The 20826-nt window shown below is 46.7% G+C and overlaps 1 long non-coding RNA gene across 4 annotated transcripts; it reads right to left on the bottom strand.

Annotated features, from left to right (window-relative positions):
• Positions 1–1229: 1229 nt before the first annotated feature.
• On the bottom strand, positions 1230–18771 carry LOC310889862. Of its 4 annotated transcripts, none has more exons than XR_014576848.1 (5): positions 14844–18771; positions 13491–14657; positions 12477–12632; positions 10433–11622; positions 1230–9104 (listed from the first exon to the last, which is right to left on the bottom strand). It is a non-coding gene; the product is annotated as an uncharacterized lncRNA (long non-coding RNA). The 4 variants fall into 4 exon arrangements; XR_014576849.1 differs by having other exon boundaries at positions 1230–10389; positions 10508–11622; XR_014576850.1 differs by having other exon boundaries at positions 1230–11622; positions 13491–13678; positions 14547–14657.
• Positions 18772–20826: the final 2055 nt, after the last annotated feature.

Raw genomic sequence — 20826 nt, 5'->3', positions numbered from 1 at the left:
TATTCTCACCACCCAGAGCAGAAGTTAACACTCCGCAACCAAGCTGCTAAAGCAAAATTACCAGAGATTGGTACCAGAGGCACGGAGGTGGAAAAATGGGGAGTTAACTCCAGCTCACTGGAGCACACTGCTTCATACCTGTACCATCTCTTAATACAAGGGAATCTGCTTTTAAAGCACTCCAAATTTTCTCTTTAAAGACAGTAATTACAAGGGTGACTTAACATGGCCTCAGGGACTATCCTGCAAGAATTGGAAGACTTGATCCCTTAAAAGTCAAGAAGCTGAAGGAATCACGAGACCAGCAATGGATTTTTCTCTTCTCTTCTCTTCTCTTCTCTTCTCTTCTCTTCTCTTCTCTTCTCTTCTCTTCTCTTCTCTTCTCTTCTCTTCTCTTCTCTTCTCTTCTCTTCTCTTCTCTTCTCTTCTCTTCTCTTCTCTTCTCTTCTCTTCTCTTCTCTTCTCTTCTCTTCTCTTCTCTTCTCTTCTCTTCTCTTCTCTTCCCTTCCCTTCCCTTCCCTTCCCTTCCCTTCCCTTCCCTTCCCTTCCCTTCCCTTCCCTTCCCTTCCCTTCCCTTCCCTTCCCTTCCCTTCCCTTCCCTTCCCTTCCCTTCCCTTCCCTTCCCTTCCCTTCCCTTCCCTTCCCTTCCCTTCCCTTCCCTTCCCTTCCCTTCCCTTCCCTTCCCTCCCCTCCCCTCCCCTCCCCTCCCCTCCCCTCCCCTCCCCTCCCCTCCCCTCCCCTCCCCTCCCCTCCCCTCCCCTCCCCTGCCCTGCCCTGCCCTGCCCTGCTCTGCCCTGCTCTGCCCTGCTCTGCCCTGCCCTCCTCGAGTCTCCTCTCCTCGAGTCTCCCCTTCCTTTCTTCTCCTTTTCAGGGTACAGATTTAAACTTACATAAAATATGAAGCCCAAGTGTCATGCAACCCAAAGGAGGATTTGAACCCACAAATTGAGAAACAATGCTCCCAAACAGCTCTATCACACCCAGCTCTGTTGAGATAATGGTAACTTTTTTTTTTTGTACTTTGAGAATGACATCCACTAGACAAAGGTAAGTTCATCTTTGCATGTCTAGAGTTATACTGGAGGCAACTGAGACATGTTCACTATTTTCCAAGCAAAAGTAAGAAAAAAGTGAAAAAATTCTGTGAGTTAAACATTTTTGTAGGATTTTTCTTGTTTTAAATGAGTGACAAAGGCAATTTCAGTTCCTGCAATTTTTCGAAACACTAACAGAGGAAACAAAACCAAAAAGGTAAACAACTTTTTATTAAATAAAATAAAGCAAAATTCCTACAAAGCTGGTAATGTTTCATAGAAAAATTCCATTTAATGAAAAAGGCCCATTTTCTGCTGAAAAATATTTTCAGGGGACACATTTCAATCAGAATTGTCAGCTGTTACTTGCCTTTCAATCACCAGCTGATGCCCTTGCTCGCATCCCCTGTGCTAGATGCTGTGCGAAGATGCAATAAGCAATCTCTGGTTCACGAAGCTGGGATCTCATTTTGGGAACAGCCGAGTGAAACAACCAGTGGGTGAAGGTGCAATAAGATCGCATGCATACAGCAGGCAACTTGTGGAAGCAACCCGAGGGCACGGCACTGCTTGAAACAAACAGCAGCCTCCCGGGCAGCCATGTCTTGGCTGGCTCCATGCAGGTGGCCTCAAAGATGTCTGGGATGTTTTCGGTGGGATCGTAAGAACAAACCAAGAGGGGGTCTGTGGTCTTTCAAGGCAGCACCGTGGCAGCAATGTAGAGAAGGATGTGGAATGAAGATGGAGCATGAACTAAAAGACTCCGGAGCCCTGATAGCAGTCACTGGATTTGCACAGCTCTGAGCAGGTAGGGGAGATGTGAGCTGCCTCTTCCTCCCACACACATATCCTGTTGACTTGCTCCACTCCCTAGTCAAGCCTTGTGTCCTTGTTCCCTGTAACACCAGGCCACAGAGGCCCATCAAGATGGCTGGCCTCATTTTGGAAAGATCTCTGTGGGAGCTGAGAACAACCTGGAAAAGTACAGCATTTTTCCAAGGAAAAATATTTTTCATTCCTCTGATATCCTGAATATTGTCTTCACAGACTGACAGAATGGTTAAAATCAGAAGGGGGTCCCTCTGGTCCAACCCCTGCTCAAGCAGGACCACCCAGAGCAGGTTGCCCAAGCCCATGACCAGGGGACTTTTGAAGAAGGGTGACTCTACAACCTTTATGGGCAGTCTTTACTTGTGATCCAGTTATACGTCCTCCCTTCTCCCTTTCATATCTCTTTTCCTGTGTTCCCTTGTTTTCATCTGAACTACCCAAAAATAAGACTGAAGGAAACCCTGACAAACCCAGCCAGCGACAAACCAAATTCAGCTCCACTTAGCTTCCCCCAGCCAGGGAGGACTTGGGTCTAATTCGCGGCTCACAGCCCAGCTCTGCAGTGACAGATGCTGCCTGAGACCGAAGGAGAAATGATGATGCAAGGCCGTTTCCTTCGAGACGCCGTTCTGTCACCATGGAGGCAGACAGCATGCTCTCAACAAGTTTATCTGCAAAGTAACATGAAAATTCCTCACAGCAGGAGAGATTTGACGGGACGTGCCTAGAACAGCTTTATAAAAAGGTTTCTTCAAATGCTTCCAAATCCCATGCATCTTTTTCTTGCTTTATCATCCTTTTCAACATCCTTTTTCCTCTCTTTTTTTCTTTTTTCTAGTGCCTCCACAAGGCACGTTTATCAACATCAAAGCACGTTCTCACACTGCTCAGTTTTTCCCTCTGAATCCACCCTTGCAGAGTCCAAGCCTACTACTGCTCTCCACACCCAGCAACTTCATCAGGTTGCTGGTGAAAAGCTTACCTCTGTGCACAAAATCACCTTCAAAGTCTGGGTAGTATTGACATCCTCATGTAAGGACCAAGATCCTTTACACCTACGTGCATTTCACTGAGGCAGAGCATTTCTTTGTGATACTCTTACAGAGAGAAAGAGACACTCAGCTGTGCCAGGGCTAAATTTTGGTGACAGTCCCCTAGTGCGTTTTTTCTCCCTCCCCAGACAAACCAGATGTGCATGCCAGATTATATTTGTAGGCTGCATTCAGGATGCCCAGCTCAGACAAACAAGTGCCTCTGCACTGTTATCACCATAACCTGTGGGTCCCCTCTGCTGCCACTGCAAGCAGTGCTCAAGCCCTTGAAGACGGTACGATGACCAAGCACTGCAGCTTAACCAAACACCAGGGCATGGCAGAGTGCAAGCCTGAAGGTGTTGTAACACTGCTTTTCCTTCCCACGTGGTCCTCAGATTTATCAGTTTAGGAATATGTGTCTAGTACACAGCCCAACATGAAGGCAAACTTGGACCCAAGAACAGGTCTAGGCCTCTAGTTCCATACCCTCGAAGATGAGTATCTGCTCTTAAAATTACTCTGTTTTTTCCCTCCCTGACTCTCTGCTCTCCCTAGTGTGTTGGCATCATTAAAAACAACAAAGCAAAACCTACGGGATCTTTTCACTGTCTTTACAATTCAAACCTGGAAACCAACTGGATGTTAAAAGAGCCTACATCCCCAACCCTTCTCCTCTGGTGCTGCTTACAGAACATGACCTGGATTTGTCACTGCAGTGTCTTCATCCCAGGAGAACATCTTCCTCCTTCTGCCATCCTCACCTAGAAGAGCATTATATCTCCTCTCCTTGGCACTGGCACTGCCGTGGGGACAGCCGGGGTGCAGGAGCAGCTCAACACTGCTCTCCTCCACCTTCTGGCAAATTCCCATCTGGATCCAAACTCTGCATCTTCAGCCCACCTAATGTCACATTTGGGGACAAACATGGTACCACATGAGATTTAATTGTATCTAGGTCTAATTCATCCAGAACAATTGGCCGTAGGAAAGATGGAAAACAGGCTGAAAGATGTATGTTCTCTTTTCTCTCATTGTATAAAGGGCTGTGCGTGTGTTGGGGTGGTGATGGGAGGGGAGAGGGTGAAAGGGGAGCTGGAACTGTGAAGTTTGAAGGTGAAAAAAGTCTTTATATCTGGATTAGTGGAGTCCTGGGGCCTTCAAAAATAGTTAAAATTCCCTTTTTTGAGTAATGGAGAAGTAGTTTGCATTGATCTTAAGAATTTGCTTATAGTTTTCCCTGGAGTTCAATGTACTGGGGAGTGCAAAGCTGACACAGCTCAAAAGTTTTATGAACCTCAGGTAACAGCGTGAAAGGAAATTTTAATAAATATTACATTTATTTAAATTTAATTTTTTTTCCTTGTTAATAATAAAAGCCAACCTTGGTCTTCTGGGCTTTTCTCATATGCCTGCTTAATACAGCAGCCGAATCGTGGAATTATTTATATTTTAACTTCGTTTTCAGTAAATCGTCAATCATTCACCTTTCAAAAGCATTAAATTCAGAGACGAACAGCAGGGGAGAGGAAGACTGAAAAATAAATATTGACTTTCAGGAGTTTGTTTTTTGTGTGTGTGTTGTGTTTTTTTTTAACACAGGGTTAGAAATAGAAGCTGTTGTGGGTGATGAGTAAAAGCACAGAAAAATGAAAAGATATCTGTGATTTCTTCCTGTCATAGACCTGCAGCACTATTTCTACTTCATTTGCTGGAAGCCACATTGGTACCAATAGGTAGTGGCCTTTGGTGCCTTATAGAGGCATTTGGGTGAAAATGTGGGGTCTGGCAATCTTTGAGTGAATGCTTTTGTCCTTACAGAGGACACCTACTACCAGCCATGGATATTGGTAATGTAAAAAATAGCTGAGATTCTGAGGAAAAGCCAAGCAAAAGAGGCACGATAGAGTTGAGATGTTCATTGGGATTGCCAAAGACCCATCTTTATGCTGTAAGAAGATCACTTTAGGACCCAGTCTAGTCTAAGCTAAAGACTACAAGAAGAGCCCAGTTTGCCATCTTGGATAGCACAGGTTGCAACACTGCAGTGAGTCATGTACAGGCTGGGTTCAACTAAAGTTGCACGTTTTTGATTCAAAGCACTGGGAGATGAAATCTCTACCAATAACCTTGGCAATTTCCTGTGATAATGACCAACAAAACAGATGTCCAGATTCCTGCTTACATCTGTTTGTGTTCACTTTACGGGCACTGGTCTATCCTGTGCCTTTCTTTGTCTTTTAGATTAAAGAGTCCTATTATTGCAGGTGCACACACACAGCACATCACCGTCTGAACTTGTTGATGAGCTGAACAAATTGCTTTCTTGGAAGCATCTTCTCCAGCCCCAGCTTGTGAGGGCTTCTGCATCCTCTCCAATTTCTTACTGTCCCTGACAAAGCACGTACCCACACACTAGAATTAGGTTTCCATTATCCATCCCCTTGTGACTTATACTGAGCTAAAAGTAGTCCTATCCTTTCACCAGTCTCCTTCAAGGTGGCACTAGTTGGTTCCACCATGGTACTGAGACTTCAAGTCCAGATGAAGGACCATTTTTCAGAACCTCTTGATCCTCTTCAGAGTCACTGCCTTTCAGAAGGACTCCCACAAACCCCAGCACACTGGGGCTGGCCAGATGGAAAGCTGCTTTGCAGAGGAGGACCTGGTGGTCCTGGTGGACACCAAGTGCATCAGGAGCCAGCAATGTGCCCTTGCAGCAAACAAAGCCAACAGCCTCCAGGGCTGCGCTAGGAAGGGCATTGCCAGCATGTTGAAGGAGGTGATCCTTCTCTGGTCAGCACTAGTGAGACAATTGACGAACCGGAGACTCTGACATGTGAGGAGAGGCTGAGAGCTCTGACTAAATAGCTTGTTGAAGCGAAGGCTCAAGAGGAATTTATCAATATGTATAAATATCTGGTTGGGGCAAATAAAGAAGACAAAGCCAAACCCTTCCCAGTGGTGCCCAGTGAAAGGACGAGGAAAAAACTGAAACGCAGGGAATTCCACTTAAATGTCAGAGGAAACTCTTACTTTAAGAGCAGTCAACCACTGCATCAAGTTGCCCAGAGGGGTTGTGGAGTCTCTCTCTCCCTCCTTGGAGACATTCAGAACTTAACTGGACATGATTCTGAGCAACTAGATGATAGCAAACTGAATGATTTCCAGTTAGCCTCAGCTATTCTGTGATTCCGTTGTTCACCACTCTGTAGCTTCAACCTGCCCTCCTGCTTCTCATTCTTTCTCCCAGTTAGATACTGTGAAATTGAGTGCTCTATGTGTCTGGACCACTGATGGGTCCAGAGTCGTTTCACGCACTCTCAAGCCATATTAAGCACCCCTCCAAACTTTAGGTTATCTGTACGTTTTAGTGAGCAGCACTGTTTTTATTTATTTCCAGACCATTGATGAAGCACTACATTGCATCCAAGCTATGACTGCCTTCTCAGAAATGCTATAGAAAAGTGCTCATTAAACAGATTTCCTGCTCATAATTTCCTTCCAAGATCTGTCAGCTACCCATTTCTTAATATATTGAATATTAGCATATTAAAAAAAAAAAAACACCTAAGTTTTACAGCCCTTATAGCATCTGTGTCCTTTTTCTATTCATTAACAGCAAGAGATGCCTAGGAAATTGCTGTAAGAACTGCAACTTTCCCATGCCCCACCACATTCTCCCAACTTCCGATAACGGGAGGTAAAGGCTTTCCTGTACCAGTGGTAGCATCCAGACTATCTTGTCCTATGGCCAGAAGCAGACCTGCCTTAGTCTATTTCTTTTTTAACCTGTTTGCACTTTAGTTAGGAATTCCTTACCTGGATTGTATGCCCTGGGGAGAACCAGTTCCATCTCTTTCTTTAAATTTGACTGATCATTTTGCTGCACATCCTCTCCAGCCTGTAGTGTGGGAAGCTGTGAGCCATCTTGCCTTTTTCATGTAATCCCTAGCATTCAAGATTTCACAGTCTCCCATTCAGGCCACCTTGCTCTAGGCTTGTCAATAACCTTGTGATAGGCTTGTCCCCAGGGAAGACAGTCTGTCCTTCCCAGTCTGTCCTCAGAGCTGACATAGACCTCTGTGATTAGACAACAACAGGGTTTTGCCCTTTGCAGCCTGGGCTGCCACACCATGCCACTGCTCTTCCAGCTCCAGCTGGCCTGAAACTGCATCTCTCTGGGTTGCATCCAGTTGGGACAACATGTTTCCTTTGGAAGCCAGACAAGAAACCTCTCTGGTTCACAAGGAAACAGGGGCAGGAGCCCTTACAAGCTTCTGCCCTTTGCAGAAAAGCATTCTCCTTCCCTGCTGCCCTCCCCAGGCAGGCAGGCAGCAGCTCACCATGCGAGAAAGCAAAAGAAAGAGGAAACAAAAGTTAAACAGAGGTTAAAGGAATAGGAGAAGAAAAACAGATGACCCCCTGGAGTCTGGGGCCGAGCAGCAGGAACAGTGGGAGCCCCTGGAATCCAGCTCATCCATCCACACTGCCCTTGCTGCCTTCCAGTTCCCAGGAGGGGGCCTAATAAATTTTACAAAAGAGCAAACAGCTGAAAAATGCTTGCATTTAAAAATATATTGAGGGAATTTGCATGTTGTTCCCTTTTGTGTGGGGATGGCATTTATACACCCGGCGTTTCAGCAGCACCGCATCTCAGAGCACTTTACATAGCAATTAATTACACACTGGTAGTGGAGTGACTGTCTACAGGCAACCTCATCAGCCATTATCCACTCAGCAACATCCAGCATACAGCTGTGAACATTTGCATTAGCAGAAAGTCGTCTCGGCTGCCATTAGCAGGGTGCGGGAATGTCAGGGAGGATGCTAGGGGTCGTTTCACCCCCGCTCCTTCCCGAAAAGCCTTTAGCAGCTACCGTCACAGCCTTCACAGTCAAGCTTATGACCCTTCCCTCATCTCACCCCAGCTTTGGACCAGGGAGATGTGTCATCAGCTTAGAGCACACTGCAGTCCAGAGCCTGCACCTTGTGCTGCATGATGCCATCTTATCCCACAACGAGGGAAGGGATGGGAGCCTCCTGAGATAGCACACGAAAGGTGCAAACACCAAATCTGTACAGAGGACAGCTTTACAGTTTAAACTGTTCCCACAGCCTGTGCAAGTTTCTACTTCATGTCCTTGGTATGGCTGCCAGAGTGCAGCCCCTGCTCCCCAGGACTGCTTTCAGCACTCCCCTGGACTCCCCATAAATCAGTCTGCAAAGATACTGCACACCTGTACGTCCCACTTCTGACAACATCATGGCCTCAGTGCTATTGTGAAGTACTCGGCAATGGCACATTGTGCCTGGAGCTCCTTTTTGCTTCTGCTTTGCCTGCACCGTGGCAGGTCCATATACGTGAGCGCCTTCAGACTAGAGGAAGCCTGTCGGTGATGGGCGATGGGAGGAATCCCAGTAGTGCACTGACCTTCAGAGGGGACTTGATCACAAGGGACAGCCACAAAGGACTTGGAGGTATTCTTGCCAAAGTTTATAACGTAAACTCTCAGGCTACCTCATTACCACTAGAATGAACAGTTGCAAAAATTGTCCCTGGACTTGAGAACTTGATCTGTACTGTAAGTTGATAAAACACTACCTGGCATGTTTTTGGCACAAGCTAACTAGCATTTTCCCAAATGATGCCTAGATGCAGCCTGGGAATTAGCACAGACTAGTGCCCATTCTCAGTAGGCAATTTGGATGCAACCCCCCTTTTTTTGGAGGGTGAGAGAATTTGATAGTACAGATGCAGGATATCCTGTGCCAGCTGGCCTCTGCGCAAGAGAGCAGACCCAGCTACAGTTAATTTACAGGTATAGACGCAGCCTCAGAGTCCTGGACAACAGCCAGCCGATGATTGCATTCTCCTCCTTTCAATTCCACCAACCTGAAACGCAAAACAAAGCCACAGTGCTTCTAATCTTTAATTGCTGCTGTGTGCCATTGAACTGTTGCCGTCTTTTGATGCTGGATAAGGTGATCTTTGAATTTCTGCAAGTTAAGGAGTGTCTGAAGTGGTCTGGGGTTCCTTTGAAGGGCTGCAGAGGATATGACTGCAGCACAAACCACTTGGGTCTCTTTTCTTTCTGTCCTGTCTTTGTTTCGTGTGTGTTAAAATATTTGAAACAATGCTTCATTTTGCAAGACTGGCATGTCCTTCTTGCTGAACCCACCAACCTGGCTCCAGTCACCAGAAGACCTGTGAGACCCAACCATCACAGTCACTATAGTAATTTCACAGATAACAAATCTTACCCAAGCAGGAGACAAAGAGATAAAGGTCATATCTCAAGCCAGGAGGAGACCTAAGAAATGAACTGAGCTAATCAGAGGAATGAGCCTGTAGAGCATACCTTTGCCCCTCAAACTGCTGAGTTACAGATGGAAAAAACATTATGGAAAGCATATTCATTAAACAAACACATGAACAGCCCACCCATTAGTCCATATTTGCTTCCTCTTAACCTGAAAAATTAGTTAGTACTACATACCAGGGTTCTTCAACAAAACCTGGGTAACTCAGAACATATTGTAAACTCCTCACCTGTGCCCTTGCCTCTCAGGCTAGCATTTGACATTTGTTTGAGTGCAACTCCTGTTTCTGCGTGCTCTTGCTCATGGATTAGTCTCCTCCAGCTTTTATGGTCCAGCAGCCAAAGCAAGATGGGGAATGTAAGGGCAACCTACAAACCTGTCATGGTTGCACAGGTCTCTTTCTAGTTTGTGACTTAGAAGAACACAAGTTGGAAAAATAATGCTCTTGTGAGGACAAATATGGTCTTCTTACAAGCGTGCAAAGCCAGCTGTCCTGCTTTGGGCTTCCTCTCACTGAAAGCCCGACAAACCAGGGTGCCAGCAGCATGCAACCATCACCTGAATGTAGAACTGGTCTCCCAGCTCAGCCCTCCAGTCTACCTACTCCACTTGCTGCCCAGGGCTGCGGGACCTGTGGCACCTGAAGTGAGCAGATGCGATCTCATCCCAGACCCTCATGTAAAGAGGAGAAGGGACTCAATGCTTCAGTGACTGGAGAAGGGAGGAATTCTTCCAACTAGCTGGTTTACAACAAAAGCACAAAGTCTTTGGAAGCAAAATAAGATGATCTCTCTGGGGTTTCCTTTATCTTGTCTTTGCTGCCAGAGCTAATTTCCTGATTTCTAGCCCATCCTTGAGATATGCACAGACACATTTTAATGAGCTTTTGGGAGATAGGGTTCTTATCCCACTCTTTAGGGCAGGCTGGATCCCATTCTGTGCTTGCCTGCTGTTAAGTTTGTCTGCCTTTAATTATTCACTTGCTTCCTGTGTGACTTCCCAGCCTCTTCCCCCTAGACACACCAATCCCTAAACTCAAAACCCTGACAACCCACAGAAATTGCTGTCATTTGAGGTTTCCATGGCATGTTACTGTCCAAATTCTGTCCTGGGGTTCAGCAACTTCAATACAGGCAGCGAAACAATTCAGGGAAAAGAAAAGGATTTTCCTGAAGAGACAGAGGAAATGGGAACAGTAAAACTCACAGCTACCTGTCTTCACATCAGATGTCCACACAAACTTCCCCTGAGCCACTGGTCACCAAAGCTCAGCTTGGTAGGACTCACCTTGGCTGGGGGTTTCACTTCCCGTGGGCTCCTGGAGCAGTTTCTATAGACAAAGCAAAGTTTTTCTCATTAGCACTGTAGAAGCTGATTTTAGACTCCCACATCTTCCTGCCTAACCACTTAGACGAGAGCAAGGCTGGATCTCACAGCTGTAGGGCAGGGAGCCTGATCCCACAGCCCTGTCCACCCCTGTCTTCCAGACCGAGGAGAGCTGATGCTGCATTTTCCACGATGCAGGCAGGACCCAGCACTGAGAAACAGAGCTGAAAACCACCAGCCAATTTCACAGATTCCACTAGAGACCGTTTCAGACAAGTCACTGGGCTTGATAATGCTGATTTACATAGCGGCAACGCTTCCCGCCGCCGTGGGAATTGCCGGGTGGCGTTCCCTGGCCTGTGCGATGCCGGAGGTCAGGCTGCTGATCAGAGCGGTCCCATCTGGCCTGAAAATCTATAAATTCAGATCTGGCTGAAATTGGGCAATTTTGGATTTGGATAAGCATTCATGAATTTAAATGAATAAATAATAATATAATAATAAATCATTCATCTTGCTGTCTAGCGTGCGAGTCCCCTCGAAGACCTGCAGTTCAGATGCAGCCAAAGTTTGACTACCTCTGCAATTAGAGCCAATGAATTTCTAATGAGGGGGAGGGAGGAAAAAAAAAAAAAAGGAGAGAGAGAGAGAAATGAAATGTTTTGGGGCAGTATTTATCGGAAGTGACTTCTGCCTCCCTGTAGGCTGTGTTAGGGCCAGATGTTAAACAAACTTGTCCCATTGCTGGCTCAGGGTGACGCCAGTGAAACTGTCCATCTCCCACTACTCAAGACAAGCAAAACCCATAAACCTTAGTCCCAGATCTGTTGTGCCAGCAGAAACTTGCCATCTTCACAGCTGGCTTCACCGGGATAGACTCAAGAGTTCCTGATTCAGTCCCAGGCTGCAGTGTTGGGAAAGTACTTTTCCTTTGGGCTAATGGTGGCCTAAAAGAGCTTTGGGCAGCGACTGATGCTCTTGCAGGGGCTGTAACAAAAGGCTCTCCTCGCCAGTACCATGCAGTGCTCAGATGCAGGCTGTTTCCCATGAGCCAGAGGCAAGTCTACAGGCAGTCACTGCAATGGCAGAGAGGAGACAACAGGCTGGGCTATGCCGATCACAAGCAGCCTCCACACCTGATCCCAAGTCTCTTCAACCCTACCGGTGGGCCCTCACCAGCTGCTTGCTGCAGTCCGAATGCCTGGCATTGCTTTATCCTCCTTCTCCTCTCCTGTTATGTCCCCTTGCATCACCCCCAGACCAATCCTGTTCCGATTCTCCCTTGTGTATTTCTGCCCTCCCCAAGCCTCTGTACTTTTATTTTCTGCCTAAACCAGCTCTTGCAGCTTTCCCCAGTTTAGCCTCCTCCACTCATTTCATTAACATGCTGTTTACTTCTGCTTGTAGATCATTAGCAACAATATTAAACAACTGGCAATTTGCCCAGGAGGTTGCTATCTCTGGGTTTGATGGCTTGTTTTATTTTCCCTTTCGGAGAGCAGCAAAAGCCGTGAAGATGGGTGGACATGGAGGGCCTGAGCCACGAGCAGAGATGAGAGAGGCGGTTTGCTCGCCTGTGCCAGTAAATCTCCTGCTCTGCTTCCTCAACTCCTCGATCAGGTCCTCCTCTCATGGGCACCTCACATGCCTTTTTGTGGACCTTTTGCCTGAAATAAGCACCCCCCACCCCTTCAGCCCCTTAAAACCCCTCGTTTTGGAGTCAATGAGTCTGTATCTAGTGCTGAATTTCAGGGCAATCTTTTTCCAGACTCCATATATCACAAATCCCTCCTGCTTTCCAGCCAAGAGCTGAGCCAAGAAACTTATTGACTAATTTCAGCCCATCATCTAACCCACTCTGGCTCCAAGATTTAACCCCTTACAGGGGAACCCACCTCCACATCGATACTCTGAAGGTTTCCATATTCACCTGTGAATTCCTCCTGGGAACTTTGCACACATACAGAAAAGTTTGGGTTCAGCTCAGGAACTCAGCAGGTCCTTTTAGTAACCCAGACCCAGTACGAAACAAACCCCAGGCAGCCGACAAGGATGAGGTGGCTGGTGCCCTGCAACAGCTCTTCCACTGTGAACAGAGCAGAGAAATGGCTGCAAATTGTCATTAAAGATTCATCCCTTTTCTTTCTAATATATTTTTTTTCCAGGAAAATCTGGAGGGAAGGAGGGGTAAAGGGAAATTTACAAATTTAAAAACTTCCAATATCTGGCAAAAATGTCAAAAGAAAAATCACTGGAAAATTCTAATTCAGATGATTTTGACCATCTCTGATCCCAGTGCTGCTACACAGACCCCTTGGTCTTTTGGACACATTCTCTTTGTCCACCCAGATTAAAAGAACTGCCCACCCAGCACTTGCAAGAACCAGCCGTTGAACCTGTCTAGCCCTCTGATGAGGAGATAATAACCTTAATAATTTCCAGTGCTAATCCAGAGCCATCTTCAGCACATGGCCCTTCTTTTCTCTCTAGGTTCCTCACTCCAGACAGATTACACGAGCTTGTTTCTGCTCCAGCAGTGCCATATCCCTTTCCTCCTCCCCTCTTCCCACAGGGGACCTCTTGGTGCCCTCTTGGCCCCAGTTACCCAGGCTGAACAAACCAAACTGGACTGTAAGACAGATGGAAGCTGAATTTGTTGTTCCCCTCCACTCTCTGGCACCTAAAAGGCCTTTTTAGCATGACCTTATAACTCTGCTCCCCTGCCCACTTCTAGTCCTTCCAATTATTCCCAAACTGTAATTTCCTGCTTGTCTTTCTGACCTCCCCAGATCCTTTTGTTGTACTTCCACTGTCCAAACCACCCCCCCCAGCTCCTCCCAGTTTAGCCTCACCCACACATTTCATTAACATGTTGTTTACTTCCACTTCCAGATGATTAGCAAAGATATTAAATGACTGGCAACCTGCCCGGAGAGGCCATTACCTTTGGGGTTGATGACTTGTTTTACGCTCCTTCCCTCAGTGTGGTGAGAGCAGCAGAGACGGGCAGGTCTGGAAGCTCAGAGCTGGGTGGGGAGAGGTCCAGAAGCAGTTCCACTTCTCTACAGGTTCACATTCACAGTGCGCCCATGGGCTGGTGCTTTCAGCCCAATGCCATCACGCAGAGTCGTGCTTGGGAAAGAAGAGAGCTGGGAGAGAGTCCTCCTCTTTCTTAGGGATCTCCCTGCTCCCCAAAACTAGGGAGAAGGTGGGTGATAGATGAGCAAAAACATACAGGACATCCTCTGGCATTGGCAAAGCGTGCTCTTATCGCCTGTAACAAGTCGGGAGCAATGTAACAGCACAATGCATGGCCAATGAAACCCTGCATTTCCTCTTGGTTGTCCTAGGTTCGTATAGGCCGAGAGCAAGGAAGGTGATTGCAGCTCTGGCTGACCTGAAATTTGTTCTTTTGACACAATACCACCAGGTCACCTGTGTCTATCCAATAAGTGGAGAGTTAGCCCAAATCCCTTCCTACAGAGCCCTTCAGCCTCTGCAGGTCCAAACCTGAGCAGGACCAAGAGGTGCCAGGCATGCGTAGTGGCGGGGACGGTGTTACCATCCACCATTTTGTGGGCTCACAAACATGGGAGCTGAAGCCTTGACCCCATCCAGTCTACAGCCTGGGATCTCTGCTATCATGTCACTTCTCCTCTGGGTGGAAAGAGCTCACCTGTCCAAAGCACTGCCCAGCACAGAAAACAGTCCAGAAGGCAACTTGCAGCTGGGCAACCTGTTTCCCGATGGCCACCTCACTTAAGTTCAGTGGTCCCTGATGCCTCCCAGCCTGCAAGATCATTCTTGATATGCACTGGAGTGTCTCAGAGCAATGATTTTTCATCAGTAGCTCTCAGTACAACAGTGGTTCCAGGCTAGAGCCTTTCCACACATGAGGAGTCACATTTCCACCAGCCAGGCTGCTTCAGTGCAAGAAAGATGCTGGTCACCCTTCCAGAAAAGCACTCTCTTTGGGGGCTTTTAGAAATACAGATCTTACCTGCCTTTTACACTGCTTTAAAGAACAAGATGCGATGTGATCTCTTCCCCACCGAATAAAATCACTGAATTGAGAAAGGAAGTGTACCAGGTGGCTCCCTCACTTTCCCACCTTAAACAAGAAAAAGAAAAAGCAAAAAAAAAAAAAAGAAGAAAAAAGGCTTTGAGCTGTTCTTCAAAGGCTGTCTGATTTGCTTTGAATAATATAAAATGATGATGGAGGGAAAAAAGAGAATATTAAACTCAAGGCTGTAAAAGCTCTGCGCTCAGCCGCAGCCACTGAAAAAGATCCACGTACCCTTTTCATAAAATAACCACAATGATCCCTGCCTTTCTCCGTAACAGCTGGGGGATCAGCGGCAGCACGGAGATGGGTCCAAACACAGCATGAATAACAAAAGCCAGGGTGCTTCTTCCCAGGGGATGTTTTCTCTCCCTGTTACACATCCCAGTGCCTCCCGCACGCCCCATGCCTTGCTGCGGATTTCTCCCCAACAGTCCTCATGGGGCCTTTCCTGGAGCAGAGCACCCAGAGATGGGGGCAGGAGCCCAGGAGGGGGAAAGGGGAGACACAGGGAGGGAAAGGAAAATGAACGAAAAAGTATTTTCTTCTGGGCTCCCCCGAGAAAATTAGTGCGAAGCAGGAAGGAGCTGATTGCTGTCAAGGCCTGCCAGAGCCCAGATAGCCGGCTGCAGTCCCCAGGCACAAATGTGATAATAGCCAACAAGCTAAAATCATTAACAGTAACGATTGCCTCTGAAAAGACCCCAACACCTAGGAGGAAAAACCAGTGACAGGAGAGGAAGAAAAAAATAAAATAAAAAAAGTAAGGGAGCGATTGTAATTTCTTCTTAGCATTTCTGCACTGTTTTCCATAACCCTCTGATCCCCAATAAATACTGCCTCACCCAGTTATGGCCCAGTCCAGCTTTCCCCAGCCATCACTTCTGTGAGCATTTGTTCTCCCTTTATTTGCTGGTGGGAGAGCAAAGGGAATGAGGGTGGGGGATGAGATGGAAATATTTCATCAAAATAGCCGTTACCTTTAGATGGCTCTTCGGGGATGCTATCTGATTAAAAAAGTGATGTTCTAGCTCCTGGATGGATGAACCCAGCCCCCACAACAAACATCTGGGCTGTCCCCATGGCCCATGATGTCTGACAAAGAGGGAGGGAGAAAAGCAGTGTCCCCAGCAGGTCTCCGGGGCTGCTGTGGAGGCCTTGCAAGAGGACCCCCCCCCCCCGGGGGCTTGGTGCACAGCACGGTGGACATGAGCCCACGCTTCATCCTGGCAGCAAAGGGGGGCAACAGAGCTTGTGGAGAAGATGGAGCCAGGCCCTGAGCATGGTGTGCATGGTACATGGTGGGAAGCTGGCAGGCTAGAGGCATAAGCTGAGAGAAGAAAGATTCAGACTAGGTGTAAGGAAAAAATTTTTCTCCATGAGGACAGCCAAGCACTGGAGAAGAGTGCCCAGAAACGCTATCCTCCCCTGGGCCTAGGTGATTGCCATCCCTGCAGGATTTCAAGATCCAGCTGGAGAAAGCCCTGAGCCACCCGCTCCAATCTCAGAGCTGACTTGGCTTTAACAGCAGGTTGGACTAGAGACCTCCTGAGGTCCCTCCCAACCTGAATTATGCTGTGATCCTGATCTGATGCTGATGCCTCTCCCCCCCTAGTAGCCACCTTGGTCACACAGCAAGACACACCAGCCTTGCTCAGCCAGGGCACATCTGTCCACTCCAACCTCCTGATGCTCCTGGGAATGGCTCTTCCCTCCTGAGGAGTTTTGCTGCAACAACCAAAGGGAAGGAGGCCATAATTAGTTCGCACGCAGCTTCTGCTCTGGGTCAGAATGAAATGCCCTCAGACTAGCCCATGGGTTTTTTGTTTGTTTTGTTTTGTTTTGTTCTTTTGTTTGTTTTCATAGTCCTTTTAAATCTTTGGCAAATCACATACCTCTCTGCTCAAAGTATTTCTTACTGGCTCTCAACTTCTTACCTTGTCCATGCCTTCTCCTTCTTCATCCTTCTCTGAAAGCAGACTCCATGTGAGCAGCCTTTCGTCAATCAACAAGGAAAAGAAAAGAATATTAGCTTTTAAAAGCAAAAGCAACAGATTTTGGCTCCAGTTTATTTTGTGAGAACACTTGTCTGGCACCGTGGTGTGGGATTTCATGCTTTATATCAGTACAGTCCCATGTACCAAGCGGCTGCATCTCATCCGGGGGTAGCTGTGCCTGAGATGGAAAGAGAGAAAACTGTGAGGCTGCTCCTAAAGCACATGGCCCAGAGCATGCTGCACAGGGCAGTGCTAATAATGGGTAGGAGGAGTACACTCCCCCTAAAAATCCCCAGAAAAATGTAATCTTGCATTATACTGTGTTCTCTTTGGACCCATTTGCCTTAGTACAAACAATAATTCTCATCAGAGCCTGTGGCCAACATTCAGAAAAGAGCAATGAAGTGGAGCACCAGGAGCTCTTTGCACCAGCCAGTGAGCCCATTGCTAAGCTGCTTTGTGCAGAAGTTGTAGAAACCACGTCCCACGCTGATGCTCACCTTCTCGGGGAGCTGGGGAGGAGGACTGGCTTCCCTTCCAAGGATTGTCAGGGCTCAGCAAAGCATTTAGCAAAGCCACCCTAAACCTGTTTGGATGAAGTTGGAGTTTGCAAAATGGAGAACCCTTCTTCCAAAATTAATTCCTGGCTTTGGATTCACCTGATGCAAAGAGTTTAATTTTCCAGCTCAGAAAACTCTGTGCTGTTCCTCTAGTGAAGGGCTGGGAAAGGTCCCCAGTCTCCCCACCCAGGACCAGCAAAAGCACCAATTTCCAGGCTGTTCCTGGGAGGTTTCCTCCTGCAGCAAGTCTGCCCCACAGAACATCTCAAAGTGTCCTTCAACACCAAGCCTCAGGCTCAGCCCTGTACTGAGAGCACTTTTCTGCAAAAGCAGGAAGGAAATTCAGCAGGGAACACTACCAGCAGCCACGGGAATGACCAAGTGAGAGGCAGCATGAGCTGGTAACAGCAAGAACAGGCAGGGACCCATGAGATTTGTCCAAGCTCCTCCAAAACCTGCTGAATGACCATCCATTGTCCTTAGCTTCCCCAGCCCCTCTCCTGGGACCTGTCAGTGCAGCACAGCCTGCACAGGGCTTTCAGAGACCCTGCCAGCCCCCACCATCCACAGGGCTCCCCAAGGCCTCAGTGCAGCCCACCTCAGGTGCCCAAGTTCCCCATGGGACACCAAAGGCTGGCCCAGACCTCCTCTTGGCATTTTCCAGGGGTTCCCCGAGGAGTTTGGGCAGTTCTTCTGCAAGGTGCTCATGACTACATCTAGTGTCTTACCTTTGCTTTTGGACTATTCATCAGGAGATAGGTGAGTGGGTTTTGGGGTGGTATGGTGCTTTGTGGAATCTGTCCTTTTCCAGTCAGTCTATATACTGAGATCCAAAAGGCCTACTGAAAAGTTCATAACATAGGTCATGCTGGAGCTCCAAGCCACAGGATATTTCTCAGATGCTCCACCTGTACTCAAATTCATGAACATAACAGCTTTGTTTGGAAATTTGGAAAATCCTACATGAATAGGCATTGGCACCAAGGTGGAAGGAACCATCTCATGAGCTCCTCTTGCTCTCATTACACTCTGAACCCCTCTGCCCCAAAAAGGTGAGTTGGTCAGTTTTCTCATTAATAAGAAATGTCCCTGGATACTTTACAAGTTGTTTTCAAGGCACTGGGAGTCATTTGTGTCAGATCTCCAGTTTGAAGGGAGCTGTTTTCCAGAAGAAAAAAGAAAGGAGGGAAAAAATAGATAATGGTAAACAGAAAACTACTTGTGTCTTGAAATGGGAACCAAAAGGTGGAGAAAGCCCACACCACCAACTCAGCTCAGAAATCTTGGCAAGGGTGGAGACATCAGACTTCACAGCCAAATAACTGGTGGCAGGGGTAAGAAAAAGAATATGTCAGAAGTGTAGATAAAGCACACATCACCTTGGTATCTAATTAGCTAAACGAGTCTGAGTCTTCACTCAAACATAAAATTTCCCAACGTTCAAAAAAAGCTGATTAAGCTTTAAAACAAACAGACAAACTGAGACCACAATAAAGGTGATATTGGACAAAACTTGTTCAGAACAGCAGACGTTTGGGAGCTATTATCTCCAGTTTACCTTCTCTGTCACATTTTATAGATCATCTTGTTTCTTACACACCTCCTATCTCCTCACAAAACAGCTGGGAAAGCAGATATTTGCAGTACGATCACACCCAGTCTCAACATCTCAGGGCTTGTCTACGCTGGGTCATTCTGTCTGAATTAACTAAGGTATAATGTAAAATGGATTAGTCAAACCATATCAGCTGCTTCTCGGACACCCTCGTTTGGTGTCAAAGAGGTCTCACATCTCTTTCAATTCATTCCCTAAAACGTAAATTAAAGGGGTCTTACTTCAACTTATCTAAATTCTGAGTGTTGAAACAGGGTCCTGATGCAGCTTAATTAATCCCCTTTAAGACGGAGTTTGGTATAATTCTCCCATGGGTCTCAAAGTAGACAAGTACCCAGATACTACTAGGTGGCTTAATGTTCAGCATGAGATGAAATTCTTTCAAGGCGAGTCAGTAAAACCTACCTGAAGATTTCATTTTCCTTATTGCTGGATGTTGGAGGAAATGCTTTAATTCAGAGCGCAATTACATGCAGTATTGTCATGCTCATGGTTTGATCGTAAGCTTGATGAGGAAATTGAAAGGTCACAGCTCTTGGAGTCAAGTGATAGGGTGAGATTCCCACATGCCCCATAACCTCATAACTTTTTAATGTCTAGCAAACACCGAAAAAAAAGCTTTGAAGTGTGACCATTAGAGCAAAAACAACAACAACAAAAAGACCTCAAATGTATTAGTATTTTTCTAAATCACAATTTTTTTCATACTTGTGGTTGGAAATATACTATACAATAGCATCTGCAAAACACTACGTAGTAGATGAGTAGACCAAATGCTTAGGAAAGGAGCCAGGAAAGTGTTCACAGCAAAATTTACCAGCCCTTAAACTTAATTACAATTCCAGAACTAAAACTGTGTTCAATGAAAATTTCACTGTGGTGGGTACAGTAGAGATGGGCCTGAGCCAAAAGGCAGTGAAGAAGCAAATCCAGACCTCAGAGATTCGTCTCAGGCTGGGAGCCTAGACTGCTCCAAACTTCACAACTGTGTAACAAAACTGAAAATCCTGGACTTGAACACTGCCCAGTTTGGCGATCTCAAAAAATCTGTGTCAGTCCTAAAGCTCCTCTGTTGAATAAACCTAACTTGTTATCACACAAGGTGGGGCACCCTGTGAGAAAGTCAGGTGAGATCCATCTCTTTGGCTACTTTTCATAAGCTCTCTCTGCTTTCCAGAAGAAACAGTTAATATCAAAACCTATTCTCTCATCCAAATTCACATGATATGCCACATCCATTAGTCATGTTGTTTAACACGGGTCTGTATCATGATATATTGACTCATCTCTAACTGTGATGGGAGAAGTGCTATTTTTTGCAAGCCCAGTGGAAGCAAATAGGCATCTGCTCCATTTGAGTCGCAGCTTTCCCTGGGTTTGGTCACCAAGGACGATATCCATCTGGGAAGAGCATTTACAGAGCTGAGGGACAAACTGCAAGCCCAGGGGGCTGCCTCCACCCCTCTCCCTCCCGCTGGTGCCACCACCAGGCTTTCTGGGGATTGCCAGGGTCACTTTCAAACTCGAAATTCAGCAGCGCCACATGCATGGCATGGGAGGACAAGTGAGACCTGGCACATACCAACAAACCCACACTGACACCAACAAACATTTCTGAACGAATCCTTGCCAAACATCAATCTGACTTTTCCTGGTTCTTTCTTTTTCTGTCCCTCCAGTACCTGCCCAGCTCCCACCCGGAGGCCTTCAGTGGCTTTTTAAGAAGGAGATTTTTATTTTTTTTTCCTGATACTAGATCTCATCAGGGTTTGGCTGCCCAGCATCCCTGTTTGGGGAAATTAAAAAAGGAAAATGAGAAATCAGACACAGCCCCCCACTGCCAACAACAGTCTGTGAGCCTCAGCTGTAGTTAAACACCGGCGCCTGGGTCTCGTGCCATCCTGTTGTGTAGAAATTTTCTAGCAGAATAGATGGTCTTGTAGCTCTGCAAGACTGTCTACATTTATTAAGTGAAATCACTGCCTGTTTTCTGCTGCATTAAAAGTGAGTTGGAGTACAATATATTTATTGATCACTTCTAAATG

This window comes from Anser anser (assembly GCF_964211835.1).
Source record: "Anser anser genome assembly, chromosome: Z".
NCBI classification, from domain to species: Eukaryota; Metazoa; Chordata; class Aves; order Anseriformes; family Anatidae; genus Anser; species Anser anser.
This window is presented reverse-complemented; position numbering and strand designations above follow the sequence as displayed.